The 18,096-nt window shown below is 42.1% G+C and overlaps 1 protein-coding gene across 2 annotated transcripts in view; it reads right to left on the bottom strand.

Annotated features, from left to right (window-relative positions):
- The window catches only part of AREL1 (apoptosis resistant E3 ubiquitin protein ligase 1), a 1,112,453-nt gene that overhangs the window by 880,247 nt on the left and 214,110 nt on the right, over positions 1 to 18,096 (bottom strand). The gene's annotated exons all lie outside the window — the stretch shown is intronic.

Here is an 18,096-nt window from a genome sequence, read left to right as displayed (position 1 = left end):
GAGAATTTATCAGCATTTGTACAGCATTCATAAATGGGGATTTAAAAAAAGCAATGGCCAAATATTCATTAGATTGTGTAGGTTTTAGTAAATTTTCTTTTTATATTTTGAAGCAGGTACAGCTACCTGCCTTTTCGGGAGATTGGCAAAAGCATTTGGTACAACAAAAGATGTTCTGGCAATTGAAGTTACATGTGGCCAATCCCATGGGTCTGAACAATTGTATTTCTATTTATAGTGAACTAAAAAGAAAATCTTTAGGTGTTTAATATCTACTTTCTACTTGCATATCATTATATTTTATGAAAAACATCTGAACTTGTATTTTACATAGGGTGTAAGTGATTAAAATGATAATTTTTATGTTTTTAACTGTGATTGGTTGAGAATGGAGATGTGACCAATGATGGTAGTTTCACTGAGTTTTTAAATGGGGATGTTTATTCATAATTCTTTGGTTCTGAGGATGCCTAGTTTATTAGACAAAAGCCCTTAACTGAAGTTATTTATTGACGTTTTGTTTTCTAATAATAAAGTGTTTTATTTTGGGATTTTTGGCTTCCTGGAACACGTTTTTTGTTTTCTGTACATTGCTACTGTATGCTAACCTAAGCCTGTCCCTGATCCTAACTCCAGCCTCAAACCTTACCTTACAAAAAACCTTTCTGTAAAACTAATGATACACAACATGAGTACACACTGCATACAGCAACAGACATGTACAAAAGTAAATATATCCCTTTTCTTAGCCCTAGCTGTAACCCCAACCATCAAAAATACAAAGAAACATTACACTAAATATATCCCCTACCCCAAACCTTACTCTAACCCAAACATGCAACCACACACACACACACACACTAAACCTAACAACATAACCATACCAAACCAAATTATCGCACACTACACAAAACATACACATCAAAATTGTTCCTTTTACTAACAAACATTACATTCGATATGCAACCATTCAACAACATTACCACACTACAAACGGAGGCCTACCCAAACATTGCATGTGGTGCGTGTTTATGTCTGTATGTTTATCTATATATGTTTGTGCGTATATAAAGATATACATGAATTACAAAATAACAAGTGTGTACAACTGATTACACTGCATGTATGTATTTGTTTCTGAAGAAGTCTTATCCATCAATAAAAGATGAAAGCGCTAAAACACTAGTTCATCCTACGTGTTTTTTTTTTGTTTTATAGTTCGAGGTTCGTTTCTCGTGGTCAGGGTGTTTTAAGTTATTTTATTATAGCTTATCTTCTTAGTCTCGCAAGTTGTCAGTTATTTAATGAATAGTTTATTTTCAGAACCCTGAACATGGAGAATGACACGAGGTTTGAACATGGCTCAAGCAGCCTTAACTACAGAGATTATAGAGTCCACACGCAGCCGTTGAAGAGATAGAGATGCCAATTAGATAATTTAATGAAGCCAACAATATAGCAAGAGGAATGTTAGACCACTACAATATTGACTCGCAGCAACAGGTAAATCAACTCTTGAACAATGATTTTCTTCTTAATCACAACAGTGAATTCTCACAGACTGCCCAACCAACGCAGCCTAACTATGGACAAATGACACAACCAGTGCTTGAGGGAAACACTAGTAATGATCTATTTAGTACAGAATCTGTTTTAAAATTTGTCCGAACGGATGCTAATAATCCGTTCTTAAATGAAGAAAGATTTAGAACCAATACAGCTACAGAACATAACCTCAACGGAATACAACACTGCACTCTGAATGCAAGAACTTGATTTACACACTTGAAAGGACATTAATAAAGTTTAAAAATGTTGAGTATGATAATTTTACCTCAACATATGCATCCAAATGGATTTAGTTCCTCAGGGACTCAGGTTTTACAAGTTCCCAAATGGTACTACTACTTACTCCCCACTGTATGAAGAACTAGTACAACTATATAATGAAGCCGGAATTAACTCACTCAGGATACTCACCAAACAAAATGAAGAAAAACTAATAAACTTAAAAACAGATATTGAAAACCTACATGTTAAAATCATAGAGCATAGCGATTTTGACTTATACCGACATCTATTTGAAGGACTAAGTCACAAAATTTCCCGCCACACAGCTATACTAGTGAACCGCAAAAGAAATAAACTGCAAAGGGATCAGTGGCAATACGTTAATGATCTCTTTTACCCTTTAGGCAATAATAATAAGGGCAGAGGTTTTAAACAAACACCAAGTAATCCTAGACAGCGCCACGACGAGTACAGACATAGACCGACTCCACAAGTCTCAACAACGGCTAACCCGTATGCAAGTTCTCCCTGACAGAGTAACAACCAACCATATGCCACCAACGCAGCAGTTACTAGAGGAACATAGAAACACACTAGCGGGAACATCAGATTCAGTTTCACCACTTCCACTTCACTCTAACCAAAATTCTCCAGCATAGAATTTAACTACTGCTGCAGAAAATAGCAACAGGAATTATTTTTTTAGAGCAGGGTCAAAGGGATCTAACCAACACTCCCAGGAATTCATAGGTTCATACTACGCTATCTGCCCAAGGGCATTTATAAGCCTAGCCCAGAGTTTTGTGGCTTTCGCCACCCCTTTAGTTTGAAGGATACTATGCCCATTATTTTGCTGTGCCTCTGTCAAGCAGTGACATTGAGATAATCCCTGGGGTATATCTGCGATCTCCCATCCATTGGTCAAGATTTCTCTTGAACAAAGCCAGCGAGGTGCTCTGCCTCACATGTACCGGGATTTTGTTCCACAGCATAGGGAGTCTTTGGGTGATGAATCTGTCCCTCCAACACGTCCTATTAATAACCGTGTCAAGGTTTAAGTCTCCTGCCCTTGTAGTTCTGAGGGATCTAGATTTTTTGAGGTGAAGTATGTTCATCAATTCCGGGTTGGACATGGCCTTGTATGTCAGGCACAGGTCACCTCTGAGCAGACGGTAAGCGACTGAATAGAGCTGGAGTTCCTTCAGCCGGGCAGCATAAGACATGTTTTTGAGACCCTTTATCCTTTTGGTGAGGAACATTTGGGGCCTTTCCAGTTGCTGCAGGTGTCGTGTCAGATACATTCCGAATGGGGCATTGTACTCAATCATTGGTCTGATGAGTGATGAATACAGGGGGACGATGACCTCCCTTGATCTAGATGCGAATCCCTTCATGATCAGGTGGGCAATGTAGAAGGTCTTTCTAACTACTTTGGCAACGTGAGTGTCACACGAAAGGTTACTGTCAACCTGGGTCCCCAGATCCCTGATAACCTCTTCTGTGCTTAGTGGATTGCCGCCTATATGGTAGCTAGGGGTAACCTTGTTTTTCCCGAAGGGTATGACTATGCATTTTTTGGCGTTTAACTTCAGGCCATGGCTCTGGCACCAGTTATCCATTTCTATAAGACCCTTCTGAAGGATATCTGTGTCAGATGTGTTCTCAACTATGGCGCCCAGTTTGCAGTCATCTGCAAATTTTGACAGCCATAACCCTCCTGTGTTTGCTTGTACTTCCGAAAAGTAGATGCCGAACAAGAGTGGGCCCAGGACTGAGCCCTGTGGGACACCAGGGGATCCAGTGTCTGTCTGCCTGGGATGACATGCTTGACAAGCCACGCTGCTTCGCAAGGGACGGCTTGCACCTGTCACCCCTGGGATTCCGGATATTGGCTAAGGCTCTTGCCACCCCCATAGTGCCTTTTTTAGGCAAGGCTCAAATTCTAAACCTACCACCCTAGAAAACAAAAATGGGAAGAAACTGAGGGTAATGTTGCTCAATGCCAGAAGTCTAAATCTCAAAATGCACGCACTCGAGGCCCTTTTCAGTATGGAGAACATCGATGTCTATGCTGTAACTGAAACCTGGTTCAAGGCTCCTGAGAGCACCCCGGCACTATTAGGTTTTACCTCATATCATGCGTTCTGGCCCCAAAACCCGGACCACACCACAAAAGGAGGGGGTGTATTCATATTCATAAAGGATACCCACACCTCCAGGTTGGTGGCAACGCATGAAGCTTCGGAAACCATCCAGGTGCAACTAACCATAGGCAAAACTGCTCTACAAATTGTAGCATGCTACAGGCCACCCTCTCAAACTCAGGAACCCCACACAGCCTTCCTGAAGACACTGGAGGGTATAAATTTATCTCCAAACACCATCATATTGGGTGACTTCAACTACCCGAATATAGACTGGGAACATTACTCAAGCCCTAACTTTCTAGCCCAACGGTTCCTGGAGTTCATAAATTCAAATGTCATGGAACAGCTAGTCACTGTTCCCATGAGAGGAGAAAATATACTAGATCTCATTATCACAAACATGGGGACAAAATGCTCCACACCAGAACTATATCCCTCATTGGTGAGATCTGATCATAAACTAATCTCACTGGAAATCCACATCCCGTCCCACCCCAAACAAAAAAGACCACAGTGAAGAACTTCTCTAAAGCAAACTTCACACTACTCAAGACTGGTGTGGTATCCTTCAAGGCCCCTGAGCCAGTGGAAACCACAACCCAAGCTGCGGAAGCCCTTACAAATGCCTTCTATGAACACCTCCAGGACTGCATGGATCAGGCAATCCCAAATAAAACCAAGACTCTTTCCACAAAGGGCAAACGTCCAGTCTGGTGGACCCCAGCCATTAACAAACTTTACAATAAGAGGAGAAAGCTATTACATGATAGAACAAAATCCATAAAAGGGAAGTCACCCTGATCATTATTAGTAAAAAATACGAGCACTCATAAAATCAACTAAGGCCAATTTTGAGAGAAAAATTGCCATGGATTCAAAGGACAATCATAAGGCCTTTTTCAGCTATGTTAGGAACCTGGGTGGAAACTCCCAGATATGCTCAGAATTAGTCCAAAATGATACAAAAATCACTGAACCCACAGACATTGCCAACATACTGGCAGACGGGTTCCGTGCAAACTTCACCCCCCTCTCCCCCTAAAGGAGAGAACTATCCCAGCGGAGTGTAGCCTCCCAGACATCTCAAATGCGCAGGTGAAAGCTGCTCTCTCTAAAGCTAAAAACACAGCATCAATGGGACCGGATGGTGTCCCCGGCTGTGTGCTACACGAGCTAAATGAGGAATTAAACCCGCACATAAGGCAGCTGTTTAATCTCAGCCTTACCACAGGATACGTGCCCAAGGAGTGGCGTACGGCAACTGTGGTCCCACTCCACAAAGGCGGTGCCTCTACGGACCCTGGTAATTACCGCCCCATAAGCTTAACAAGTCTAGTCTGCAAAGCTATGGAGAGGATCATAATGGAGCTCATAAACAAAGATATAGGGGACTTGCAGACATTGGACCCGACCCAGTTTGGCCGTCAAGGGCAGATCATGCCTTTTGAACTTGGTCGACTTCTTGAAACAGTCACCAAGGCCATTGATGAGGAAAGGCAGTCCATACAGCCTACCTTGACCTTGCAAAGGCTTTCGACACAATACCCCACTGGGGTATTGTAGAAAAACTTACCAGCTTAAATGTAAACCCATATGTCACAAGGTGGGTTGCAAACTGGCTTAAGGACAGAACCCACAGGGTTAGAGTTGCTGGCGCTATGTCAGACTCCAAGCCGGTCACAAGTGGTGTCCCACAGGGCTCGGTCCTTGGCCCCCTATTGTTCGGCATCTACTTCTCAGAAGTACAGGCCAACATGGGAGGACTTTGGCTGACAAAGTTTGCTGACGACTGCAAACTGGGCCATAGTGGAAAGTGCATCGGACACGGATATCCTTCAGAAGAGACTCACGGAAACAGATAGCTGGTGCCAGAGCCATGGCCTGAAGTTAAACGCCAAAAATGTATAGTCATACCCTTTGGGAAAAACAAGGTAACCCCAAGCTACCATATAGGTGGCAATCCACTAAGCACAGAAGAGGTTATCAGGGACCTGGGGACCCAGGTTGACAGTGGCCTTTCTTTTGACACTCACGTTGCTAAAGTGGTTAGAAAGACCTTCTACATTGCCCACCTGATCATGAAGGGATTCACATCCAGATCTAGTGAGGTCATTGTTCCCCTGTACTCTTCACTTATCAGACCAATGATCGAGTACAATGCCCCATTCGGGATGTATCTCACCCGACATCTGCAGCAATTGGTGAGACCCCAAAAGTTCCTAACCAAAAGGATAAAGGGACTCCAAAATCTGTCATATGCTGCCAGATTGAAGAAACTCCAGCTCTATTCAGTTGCATACCGTCTGCTCAGAGATGACGTGCCTGACATACAAGGCCATGTCCAACCCGGAATTAATGGACATGCTCCACCTCAAAAAATCCAAATCAACCAAAACCACTAGAGCAAGCAACTTAAACCTTAGCACAGATATAAATAGGACGTGCTGGAGGGATAGATTTATCACTCAGAGACTCCCTATGCTGTGGAATAAAATCCCGGTCCATGTGAGGCAGAGCACCTCGCTGGCTCTGTTAAAGAGAAATCTTGACCTGTGGATGGGAGATCGTAGGTTTATTCCGGGAATAATCTCTGTGTCACTGCTGGACAGAGGCACAACAAACTAATGGGCACAGTATTTTTTCATATAAGGGGTATCGTAAGCCACAAAAATTTGGGCTAGGCTTATAAATGCCTTAGGGCAGATAGCCTAGTATAAACCTATGAACCTATGAACCACTTGTGACAGGGTTTGAGTCTGACATGGCGCCAGCAACTCTGACCCTGTGGGTTCTGTCACTTAGCCAGTTTGCAACCCATCTTGTGACGTATGGGTTTACATTTAAGCTGATGAGTTTTTCAGTGATACCTGAGTGGGGTATTGTGTCGAAAGCCTTCGCCAGGTCTAGGTAGGCTGTGTGGACTGCCTTTCCCTCATCAATGGCCTTGGTAACTGTTTCGAAAAAGTCAACCAAGTTTAAAAGGCATGATCTGCCTTTGACAAAGCCAAACTGGGTTGGATCCAAAGTCTGCAAGTTCCCTATGTCTTTATTTATGAGTTCCATTATGATCCTCTCCATGGCTTTGCAGATAAGGCTCGTCAAGCTGATGGGACGGTAATTTCCAGGGTCGGTGGAGGCACCGCCTTTGTGAAGTGGGACCACAGCTGCCGTGCGCCACTCCTTGGGTAAGTATCCTGAGGTGAGGCTAAGATTAAACAGCTGCCCTAACTGCGGGTTTAATTCCTCATTGAGTTCGTGGAGCACACAACCGGGGACACCATCTGGTCCCATGGATGCTGTGTTTTTTGCCTTGGAGAGAGCAGTTCTCACCTGGGCGTTAGAGATGTTTGGGGGCTACAATCCTCTGGTATAGATATCTCACCTTTAGGGGGGGAGAAGTTTGCACTGAACCTGTCAGCCAGTATGTTGGCAATGTCTGTAGGTTCAGTAATTTTTACATCATTTTGAACTAATTCTGAGCATATCTGGGAGTTTCCTCCCAGATTTCTAACATAGCTAAAGAAGGCCTTATGATTGTCTTTCGAGTCCTTAGCGACTTTTCTCTCAAAATTTGCCTTGGATGATTTTATGAGAGATCTTAGTTTTTTTACTTATAATGATCAAAGGTGTCTTCCCCTTTAAGGATTTTGCTCTATCTTGTAGTAGCTTCCTCCTTTTGTTGTATAGCTTGTTTATGGCTGGGGTCCACCAGACTGGACGCTTGCCTTTGGTACAAAGAGTCTTTGTTTTGTTTGGGATTGCCTGATCCATGCAGTCCTGTAGGTGCTGGTAGAAGGCATTTGTAAGTGATTCAGCGGCTTGAGTAATGGTTTCCGCAGGCTTAGGGGCCTTAAGAGAAACCACACTAGTCTTTAGAAGTGTGAAGTCGGCTTTTGAGAAGTTCTTCACTGTAGTCTTTTTTATCTCAGGTGGGGGCGGGATGTGGACTTCCAGTGAGATTAGTTTATGGTCTGATCTCACCAGTGAGGGGTATACTTCCGGTGTTGAACATTGTGATCCCATGTTCATGATGATGAGATCTAGTATGTTATCTCCTCTTGTGGGGATGGTGACTAGTTGTTCCATAGCATTTGAGTTTATGAACTCAAATGCTATGGAACAACTAGAGTGTTGGGGCTTGAGTAATGATCCCAGTCTATATTCGGGTAGTTGAAGTCACCTAGTAGTATGGTGTTTGGAGATACATTTACCCCCTCCAGTGTCTTCAGGAAGGCTGTGTGAGGTTCCTGAGATTGAGAGGGTGGTCTGTAACATGCTACAAATTGCAGAGCAGTCTTGCCTATGGTTAATTGCACCTGGATGGTCTACGATGCATCATGCATTGCCACCAACCTTGAGGTGTGGGTGTCCTTGATGAATATAGACACCCCCCCTCCTTTCTTGGTGTTGTCCGGATTTTGGGGCCAGAAAGCATGATACGAGGTAAAACCTGATAATGCCGGGGTGCTGTCGGGAGCCTTGAACCAGGTTTCAGTCACAGCACAGACATCGATGTTCTCCATACTGAGAAGGGCCTCGAGTGCGTGCATCTTGAGGTTGAGACTTCTAGCATTGAGCAGCATTACCCTTAGTTTTTTTCCTTTTTTGTGTTCTAGGGTGGTAGGTTTAGAATTTGAGCCTTGCCTAAAAAAGGCACTATGGGGGTGGCAAGAACCTTTGCCAATATCCGGAAGCCCAGGGGTGACAGGTGCAAGCCGTCCCTTGCAAAGCAGCGTGGCTTGTCCAGCATGTCATCCCAGGCAGACAGACATTGGATCCCCTTTGAATGACACCAGAGTTTAAGCCAATTATTAAAGCTGATCATCTTGTCTCTGTATTGTGGCATCATTCTTGGTGCAGGTAGAATACTGCTCAAGGTCAGGGTCATACCTGCCTGGGCTACATAATCAGAGAGCTCCTCTATGTCTCTTTTCATGTAGTCCAAGGAGGTACATCTCAGGTCGTTCACACCAGCGTGGACAATGAAAGAGTCGTACTTGTACCTGCTGTTGAGAGACCTGAGTGCTTGCGTTATGTGGCGGATTCTAGCGCCCGACAGGCAGCTTACTGTGACCTTCTCCTTACTCAATCTAGTGAGTGGGACGTCAGTGTGTCTGACTATGGAGTCACCAATGACGAGTGTGTCTGGCATTGTGTTTGGCCTTAAGGGCTGTGACTGTTTGGCACACTGACTATGTGGTCTATGTGTTGCATGTGTTGTGTCCTGAGGTGGCAGTTGTTTGGGTGTCTGCTTTGGTGGCCTCTGCTGTTTTGGTAGATTTTTGATCAGAGCCTCCAAGTATGTCTTTGTGTATTTATGTGTATGATTTGAGGATGTGATAGTACTATGTGAGACTGGGTTTGTGGTGTGTGTGGTTACCTTCTCCTCCTGTCTGGTCTTGCTAGTCCTATGTTGAGAGAGCTCAGCCTCCAGTTTGGCTATATAGTTGCATCTCTCGCATGTATTTGTGTTTTGTGGGAGAAGGAGAGGGTTGTCTGTGTACATGAGACAATTGTAACATTGCCTCAATATTCCCAGATTCACCAGCTGAGCAGGAGAGGACACTAGCAACTGATCCCTCGACATGCTAGAAGGAATAGACAAAAACTTTAAAAAGACTCCAGTGGTTGTGGGTGATCGAAAAGGGGTTTTAGGCTGGTGGGGTACTATCTATAATAAAAGTGCTGTATCAAAGTAAAAAAATACTTTAAGAGCAAGTGCTAGGCTTTAGTCTACTTAAGAATCAAGTAGAACTGAACTTTTTTGATATAGAATACGCTGGTTTGATCAGCAGTACAGTTCAAGGAAGGCTGTTTTAAGGGAAAATTTGAAGAGTGGACTTTAGGTAGCCCGAATAGTTTAACCTTGATTAACCGCCGTTGCTACTGTGTGCTCCTGTGGCAACTCCATGCTAAAGCGTACTTTATAGCAGGGGGCTGGAAAAGACAGGAAATGACCCAAAATGGCCAATAAACTACAAGTTACTGCCTTAAACCACTCCTCTGAGGACAACAGGCAGCCCAGTACTCCCCACTCTCACTGGTGAGTAAAGAAACTTCCCCCTGACCAAACAAGGAAAATGGAGAAACACAGGAACCAAGACAAAGCTCAGGGATCAGCAAAATCTGATAACTGGAACAAACTATTAGGAAAGTATGGAAAACAAGAGTATTTTTTTTGTTTTTTTCAAGTTTTTTTTTTCAGATAGGCAGAAAATACAATAAATGCTGTGTTTTTCGACTAATTGCTATCAAAAGCTAGTACACTTGAGTGTAATAGCCTGCTGTTTAACTTTTAAGCAAAACTTAAAACAAGGAAGTGCAACAAACAATTCAAGCTATTAAAAACAGTAAAAACAGACAATAACTGAATAAAACAGGCAGAAATAGAATCTGGAAAGTTTGTCTTTTCTGGTCTCTGCTGCTCTAGGAACTCTGCTGGATACCACGAGGAGCTGTGCTGAGTTCTCTATAGCCAGAAAAGCCCGCCAAAGCGTGCTTTATAGCAGGGGGCTGGAAAAGACAGGAAATGACCCAAAATGGCCAATAAACTACAAGTTACTGCCTTAAACCACTCCTCTGAGGACAACAGGCAGCCCAGTACTCCCCACTCTCACTGGTGAGTAAAGAAACTTCCCCCTGACCAAACAAGGAAAATGGAGAAACACAGGAACCAAGACAAAGCCCAGGGATCAGCAAAATCTGATCACTGGAACAAACTATTAGGAAAGTATGGAAAACAAGGACAGGACAAGGGAGGGGGAAGACGAGAGTACACAGATTCCTTCCTCTAGACAGAACCATATGAACCAGGAGCCAAAGCAAGTGTTAGATACCAACTTTAACAACCAGAGACAGGCTTTCCTTGACTGCCCAGTCTTCAACCTGTCAAACAGAACATTCTCAGAAGCACACATCCAATTGCTAAGCAAGGGATTCACTTTCATCCCTGGGCAGAAAGCGAACATAACGGACTCATTACTGGAACTCAGGTTTTTTTCCAGGAAACTCAACTTAAAAATTTGGCATAACAATAACACTAGGTACAATGAGGAATCCTCGGATTGCGAAGAATACCTCAACCATAACACACTGATAAAAATGAAGAGCCTGTTTAACCCGACTCTGCACCATGTAGTGCAAACCTTCTTCAAGGTCTGTGAACACGACATGAGACTGCTATTAAAGCAACCTAGCAACTCTAACTGGTTTAATTTAAACAAACTTGAACAACTAGCCCTAAAGGAATTCAAACATGACAAGACACTCAGGATCATAAAAGCGGATAAAGGCACAGGCATAGTGCTCATGACACAGGATGATTACATCAAAAAAGTGAATAATGAATTGAAAGATGTCACTTTTTACACAGCCACTAACACTAATACAGTCAACAATTTTCTAGTATTGACAAGCTACTGAAAAAGTTAGAGCAAACAAAATATTTCACTGGAGGAGCACATGTATGCTTGTCACGAACCCTAGCATGGGTAAACTATTTGGCATCCCGAAAGTGCACCAGAATGAAAGTGATCCACCCTTCCGGCTGGTGATATCAAATAAACGCACTAAAACTGAAAAAATCTTGGAATATTTGGATACTGTGCTTAACCCCTTGGTACAAGCCACCAACTTTTATCTGAAGGACTCGTGACATTTCTTAGATCAATTGTACAGGGCTCAAATAGATCCATCTAACTGCTCTCTAGTTACATTGGATATAGTAGCCCTATACACAAACATCCCACACAAAGAAGGGTTGGAAGCTCTAAAATTGTCTCTCTCCAAATATGCAGGGTTCTCCTCTAACACTATTTGTGACCTAGCAGAGGTAGTTAGTTATCAAGAGCAACTTTTTTCATTTCAGTCAAAAACTATACCAACAAGTACAGGGAGTAGCTATAGGGTCGAAAATGGCTTTAGCGCTAGCCAACTTGGTCCTTAGTACCTGGGAGTTAGAAACGTTCTTCCACCTACCTGGCTACCAGTCTCTACAGATGTACAGACGTTATACTGATGATATTTTTTTCATCTGGGAAGGCACAGACACTGAACTGACTGACTTCATCAAGGAGATAACTAATTGCATAGGATACTTGGATTTTACCATCTCTGGATGAGATGCAACTATCCATTTCCTGGACACTACCATAAAGATCAACAAGTCTAACAATAGTTTGGAATCCATCATCCACCATTAAAACACTTATCGTGACAATTTTCTGGACTACAATAGTGAGCACCCACATTTCTCCAAAATGAATGTGGTACGAGGACAGTTCATCCACCTTTCCCACACCATCAGTGTAGATGAGAATTTTGTTTCTGAAGCCAATTTCCTCAAAAGTATGTTCTTAGCAAGAAGCTATCCTGACCACATTATAGAACAAGAGCTGGACAGGGTAATACAAGAGAGACCCATCAAGCACAAGCCTGTACTGATGTTTGACTACAACAGCTGCAGCAGAGGTACTAACCTGACTGATAAATTCTAAAGTTTTCCATTACCAATCAGTAGGAACATGCAGGCGATGCGGGAAATCATCATTAAGAATTGGAACATTTTTTTTCCAGCCAGGATGATCTAAAATCTATTTTAGGTTAACAGCCTACCTTCTCCTACAAAAAATCCTCTCCGTTAAGAGCAAGTTTCGAAAACAGGGACTTGCCTTTTCTAATAGGAAACCAGGATCTAACACAGAGAGACCATAAAGCCATGTTTACTTGTGGCCACTGTGTATTTTGCCAACACATTTTAAGCTGCAGCTCTTACACCTTCCCACATTGCAACTACAAAGTTATTTTACGCAGCATATATACTTCCACACGGAGTGGGTGGTATATGCAGCTATATGCAAAAGATGTAACTGGTTCTACATTGGTAAAACTATCAGAAAACCTTCTGACAGATCTAAGGAACACCTGGCAGCTATCTGCAAAAAGGATAGCACTAATGCACTAGGAAAGCAAAAAGGATAGCACTAATGCACTAGGAAAGCAAAAAGGATAGCACTAATGCACTAGGAAAGCAAAAAGGATAGCACTAATGCACTAGGAAAGCAAAAAGGATAGCACTAATGCACTAGGAAAGCAAAAAGGATAGCACTAATGCACTAGGAAAGCAAAAGGATAGCATTAATGCACTAGGTAAGCAGAAAGGATAGCAATAATGCACTAGGAAAGCAAAAAGGATAGCACTAATGCACTAGGAAAGCAAAAAGGATAGCACTAATGCACTAGGAAAGCAAAAAGGATAGCACTAATGCACTAGGAAAGCAAAAAGGATAGCACTAATGCACTAGGAAAGCAAAAAGGATAGCACTAATGCACTAGGAAAGCAAAAAGGATAGCACTAATGCACTAGGGAACCACAGCAGCAAATGCATGAATTTCTCTGGGTTTCAGTTCTTGGTATTGGAAAAGCTGGATTTATTTCTTGGTGACTGCAACACGCTGCTGGAAATGAAGGAACTTAAGTGGCAGCTACTGCTGGGAGCTGACTCAGCCCCTGGTCTCAATGAACATATTAATATTAAATGTGCACTGCACTGGCTATGTTAAAAACAGAGTGATATTGTTTTGTTTGGTTGCAACACTACTCTAGGGGAACAGGGGATTTGCTAGATGAATGACACACGGAGTTGTGGACTTCTAGAGATATCCTGGGTTGCTTTGGCAGTTTAAATATTGGATTTCAGCCCTAGTGCTTACTATGGTTTCAGTGATTCCGCTATACTGTTATTTCTGAATATCCTAAATTATTACTGTCCTTTATTTATTTATTTAATTTATTTTGATTAGTTAATTAAGTCACAATGATAATGTACCTTTTAATGCGGACATCTCTTGGTAATAATAGCATTTTTATGGGTTGGGTTATTTTATTGCAGAGTCTTATGATTGGCCCTTTCACATTCTATCTCTTTATGACAGGTTAGTATTTTTTTGAATTACAGAATATCAAGTGTGTACAACTGATTACACTGCATTTATGTATTTGTTTCTGAAGAAGTCTTATCCATCAATAAAAGATGAAAGCGTTAAAACACTAGTTCATCCTACGTGTTTTATTTTTTTTGTTTTATAGTTCGAGGTTAATTTCTCGTGGTCAGGGTGTTTTAACTTATTTCATTATAGCTTATCTTCTTAGTCTCGTAAGCCGTCGGTTATTTAATAAATATATATGTGTGCACATATATATATATATATATATATATATATATATGTGCACATATATATATATATATATATATATATATATATATATATATACACACACACATATACACATTTATATGCATATACATACATACATAGATATATATATATATATATATATATATAGTTCCACTTTATAATCTCGAAATACTGAAATCTCGAATTTCAGTATCCAGAGACCATAAAGTCAAACGTTCCAAAATCCCAACACCACGAAATACAAAATCACGAACATAAACACACCATACACCACACAACACATACATCATCCAACCCACACTACAAGCCAACAAGAACACACACAAACACAAACCTACAAATCTACACTACATATAAGCAGGGGGGGCAAGGACCCCCGCGACCCCACACCCCCACATATGTGTATGTATATATATATATATATATATATATATATATATATATATATATATATATATATATATTAACTGCAAGATCACACCAAAGAGAAAAAGACAGCAAACTCACCACTACACACTCTACAGTACCCCCCCACACACACACGTCACAAATATACGAACACCACTTTCAACACTTAAAACCCTCATACTTTTACCTACCTACCCTAATCCACACATAAAACTTCCAAACACACTCACATATACTCAAACACATACCTAAAACCCAACAAAACACACACTTACCTTACATCCAAGCTAAATCCACACACTACATGATACATCCTGCACACACTACATCCAGTGTCAAATACCGGAACACCATAACCGCAAATTCGACATCTCCGGATTCACGCTTACGGAGTTTCGGGATTTTGAAAATTCCACTTTATGGTCTCAAGATATTGAAATTAGAGATTTCAGCATTTCGAGATTATAAAGTAGAACCATTTTAGATATATATATATATATATATATATTATATATATATAGATATATATATATATTATATATATATAGATATATATATATATATATATATCTTCTTCTTTCAGTTTTTCCCGGTTAGGGGTCGCCACAGTGGATCACCTGTCTGCTCATGACTGGCAGTGGAGTTTTACGGTGTCGAGTTGCCAGCCTGGCGCCCAACCTTCCACAGAAGGCGCACATGTACACACTCACACCTAGGGCCAATTTTGGAGTGTCCAATCTACCTACAGCATGTCTTTGGGATGTGGGAGGAAACCGGAGCACCCAGAGGAAACCCACGCGACCACAGGGAGGACATGCAGACTCCGCACAGAAGGCACCCCAGCCGAGGATCAAACTGGAGAACCTCTTGCTGTGAGGCGACAATGCTAACCACTGCACTACAGTGGCCACCAATTTATATATATATATATATATATATATATATATATATATATATATATATATATATACATACATATATACACACACACACACACACACACACACACACACACACACGCACATATATATAAATATATATAGACACATAACCTACACCTGGTCATTACTAACATGGGCAACTGGTGTTCCACACCAGAGGTCAATTCCTCGTTGGTCAGATCCCACCACAAGCTGATCACCCTAGACATCCACATCCCACCCCCACCCCCATTAGGGAAACCACCGTAAAAAAACTTCTCCAAAGCCAACTTCACACTTCTTAAGACAGAAGTGGCAAACTTCATGACACCCATGCAGATGGACAATAGAGCTATGACTGCTGAATCCTACACAAATGCACTTTATAAGCACTTACACGAGTGCATGGATCATGCTATCCCTAATAGGACCAAGATGCTGTCCTCCAAAAAAAGGAAGCCAATCTGGTGGTCCTGTGCCATAAACAAACTCTACAACAGAAGTAAGAAACTGTTGCAAAAAAGAGTAAAATCCCACGACTGGAGGAACTCCCTGGTCAACCTCAGTAAGAAGCTGAGATCCCTCATAAAATCCTCCAAAGCTAGTTACGAAAACAAAATTGCCACTGACTCTAAAGACAACCACAAAGAATTCTATAGCTATGTCAAGAATCTCAATGGCAACACTCAGATCTGCTCTGAGTTACAGCACAATGGCACTAAATATACAGAACCAACTGATATTGCCAACATCCTGGCAGATAGGTTCAGTGCTAACTTTACCCCCCTCTCACCCCTAGAGGGCCCATCTCTATACTGGAAGAATCCAAAGTTCCTGTAGTCATGGCTGCACAGGTAAAAAACACATTCTCCAAAGCCAAGAACATAGCATCCATGGGACCTGACAATATCCCAGGCTGCGTTCTACACGAACTACAGAATGAACTGGCACCCTACCCAAGTACCATGTTCAATCATAGCCTCACCTCAGGATTTGTGCCCACTGAATGGCGCACTGTGACGGTTATCCCACTCCACAAAGGGGGAGTCACGACGGACCCCGGGAACTACCACCCTATTAGCCTGATGAGCCTGGTCTGCAAGGCCATGGAACGTATCATCATGGAACTCAAATACAAAGACATTAGTAATCTCCAAACTCTGGACACTACCCAGTTCAGTTTTGTAAAAGGCAGATCATGTCTCCTAAACCTGATTGACTTCTTTGAAGCAGTTACCAAAGCCATCTAGATCTCGCCAAGGCTTTTGACACCACTTCCCCCTCTGGAATTATAGATAAGCTCACTAAACTAGGTATAAATCCCTATGTCACAAGATGGGTTGCCAACTGGCTCATGGACAGAACCCACACTGTGAAAGTAGCAGACTCCAAATTCGACTTCAGACCAATGACAAGTGGAGTACCACAGGGTTCAGTCCTGGGTCCTCTCCTGTTTGGTATCTACTTCTCTGAAGTACAGGCTAACACAGAAGGTCTTTGGCTAACAACATTTGCAGATGACTGCAAACTAGGAGCCATAATCGAAACTCCTAATGATGTGGACATACTACAGAAGGGCCTCACTGAGACAGATGCATGGTGTCAAAGCCATGGCCTGAAGCTCAATGCCAAAAAGTGTATTGTCATCCCCTTTGGTAAAAGCTCTGTACCCATGAACTACCACATAAATGGTAGTCTACTTAACGCAGCAAGTGTGATAAGAGACCTTGGGACACAGGTGGACAGTAATCTTTCCTTTGATAATCACATCGCCACAGTGGTCAGGAAATACTTCTAAGTGGCTCACCTCATCACAAAAGGTTTCTCATCCAGAAAAAAAAGAGGTCATTGTTCCCCTCTACTCATCACTCATTAGACACATTATAGAGTACAACGCTCCTTTTGGTATGTACCTCACAAGACATCTACAACAACTGGAAAGGCCACAGAAATACCTCACAAAGAGGATTACTGGCCTCAAAAAGATGTCCTACACAGACAGTCTCAAAAAACTCCAGCTTTACTCCATCGCATATCGCCTACTCAGAGGCAATCTCTGCCTAACATACAAAGCGATGTCAAACCCAGAGCTGTTGGACATGCTCCAGTTAAAGAAATCCCAATCCCTCCGAGCTACACGCTCTAGGGACCTAAACCTTGTCACCACAATAAACAGAACATGCTGGAGGGATAGATTCCTGTTCCAGAGACTTCCCATACTCTGGAACAGACTACCCATCTATCTATGTCAAACAGAACTCCTCATTAACACTCTTCAAGAAAAATCTTGATGATTGGATGGGAAATAGGAAATTCACCCCAGGGATCACTTCTGTGGCTCTGCTCAACAGGGGCACATGAAAATAATTTTCTTGGGTGGCGAAAGCCAGGGTACCTTTTTGGCTAGGCTTATATAGGCCCTCGGGCTAATAGCCTAGTACCTACCTATGAACTTACATGTGTATACACACATAAAATACACATACATGTATATACATGCACGCACGCGCACACTGTATAGTGTCTTTTCACCTGGGCTGTGCCTGCAAATGAACTACTGTGATGACTGTACCACGCTGGTAAACAAGTTAAACAAATATAGATAGATGGATATATGCATGTTTGTGTGTGTG

The sequence above is a fragment of the Protopterus annectens genome, chromosome 6.part0 (genome assembly GCF_019279795.1).
Source record: "Protopterus annectens isolate FY-2018-M chromosome 6.part0, PAN1.0, whole genome shotgun sequence".
Classification (NCBI taxonomy): Eukaryota; Metazoa; Chordata; order Ceratodontiformes; family Protopteridae; genus Protopterus; species Protopterus annectens.
Note: the sequence above shows the minus strand (reverse complement) of the source record. Positions and strands in the feature narration are given on the sequence as shown.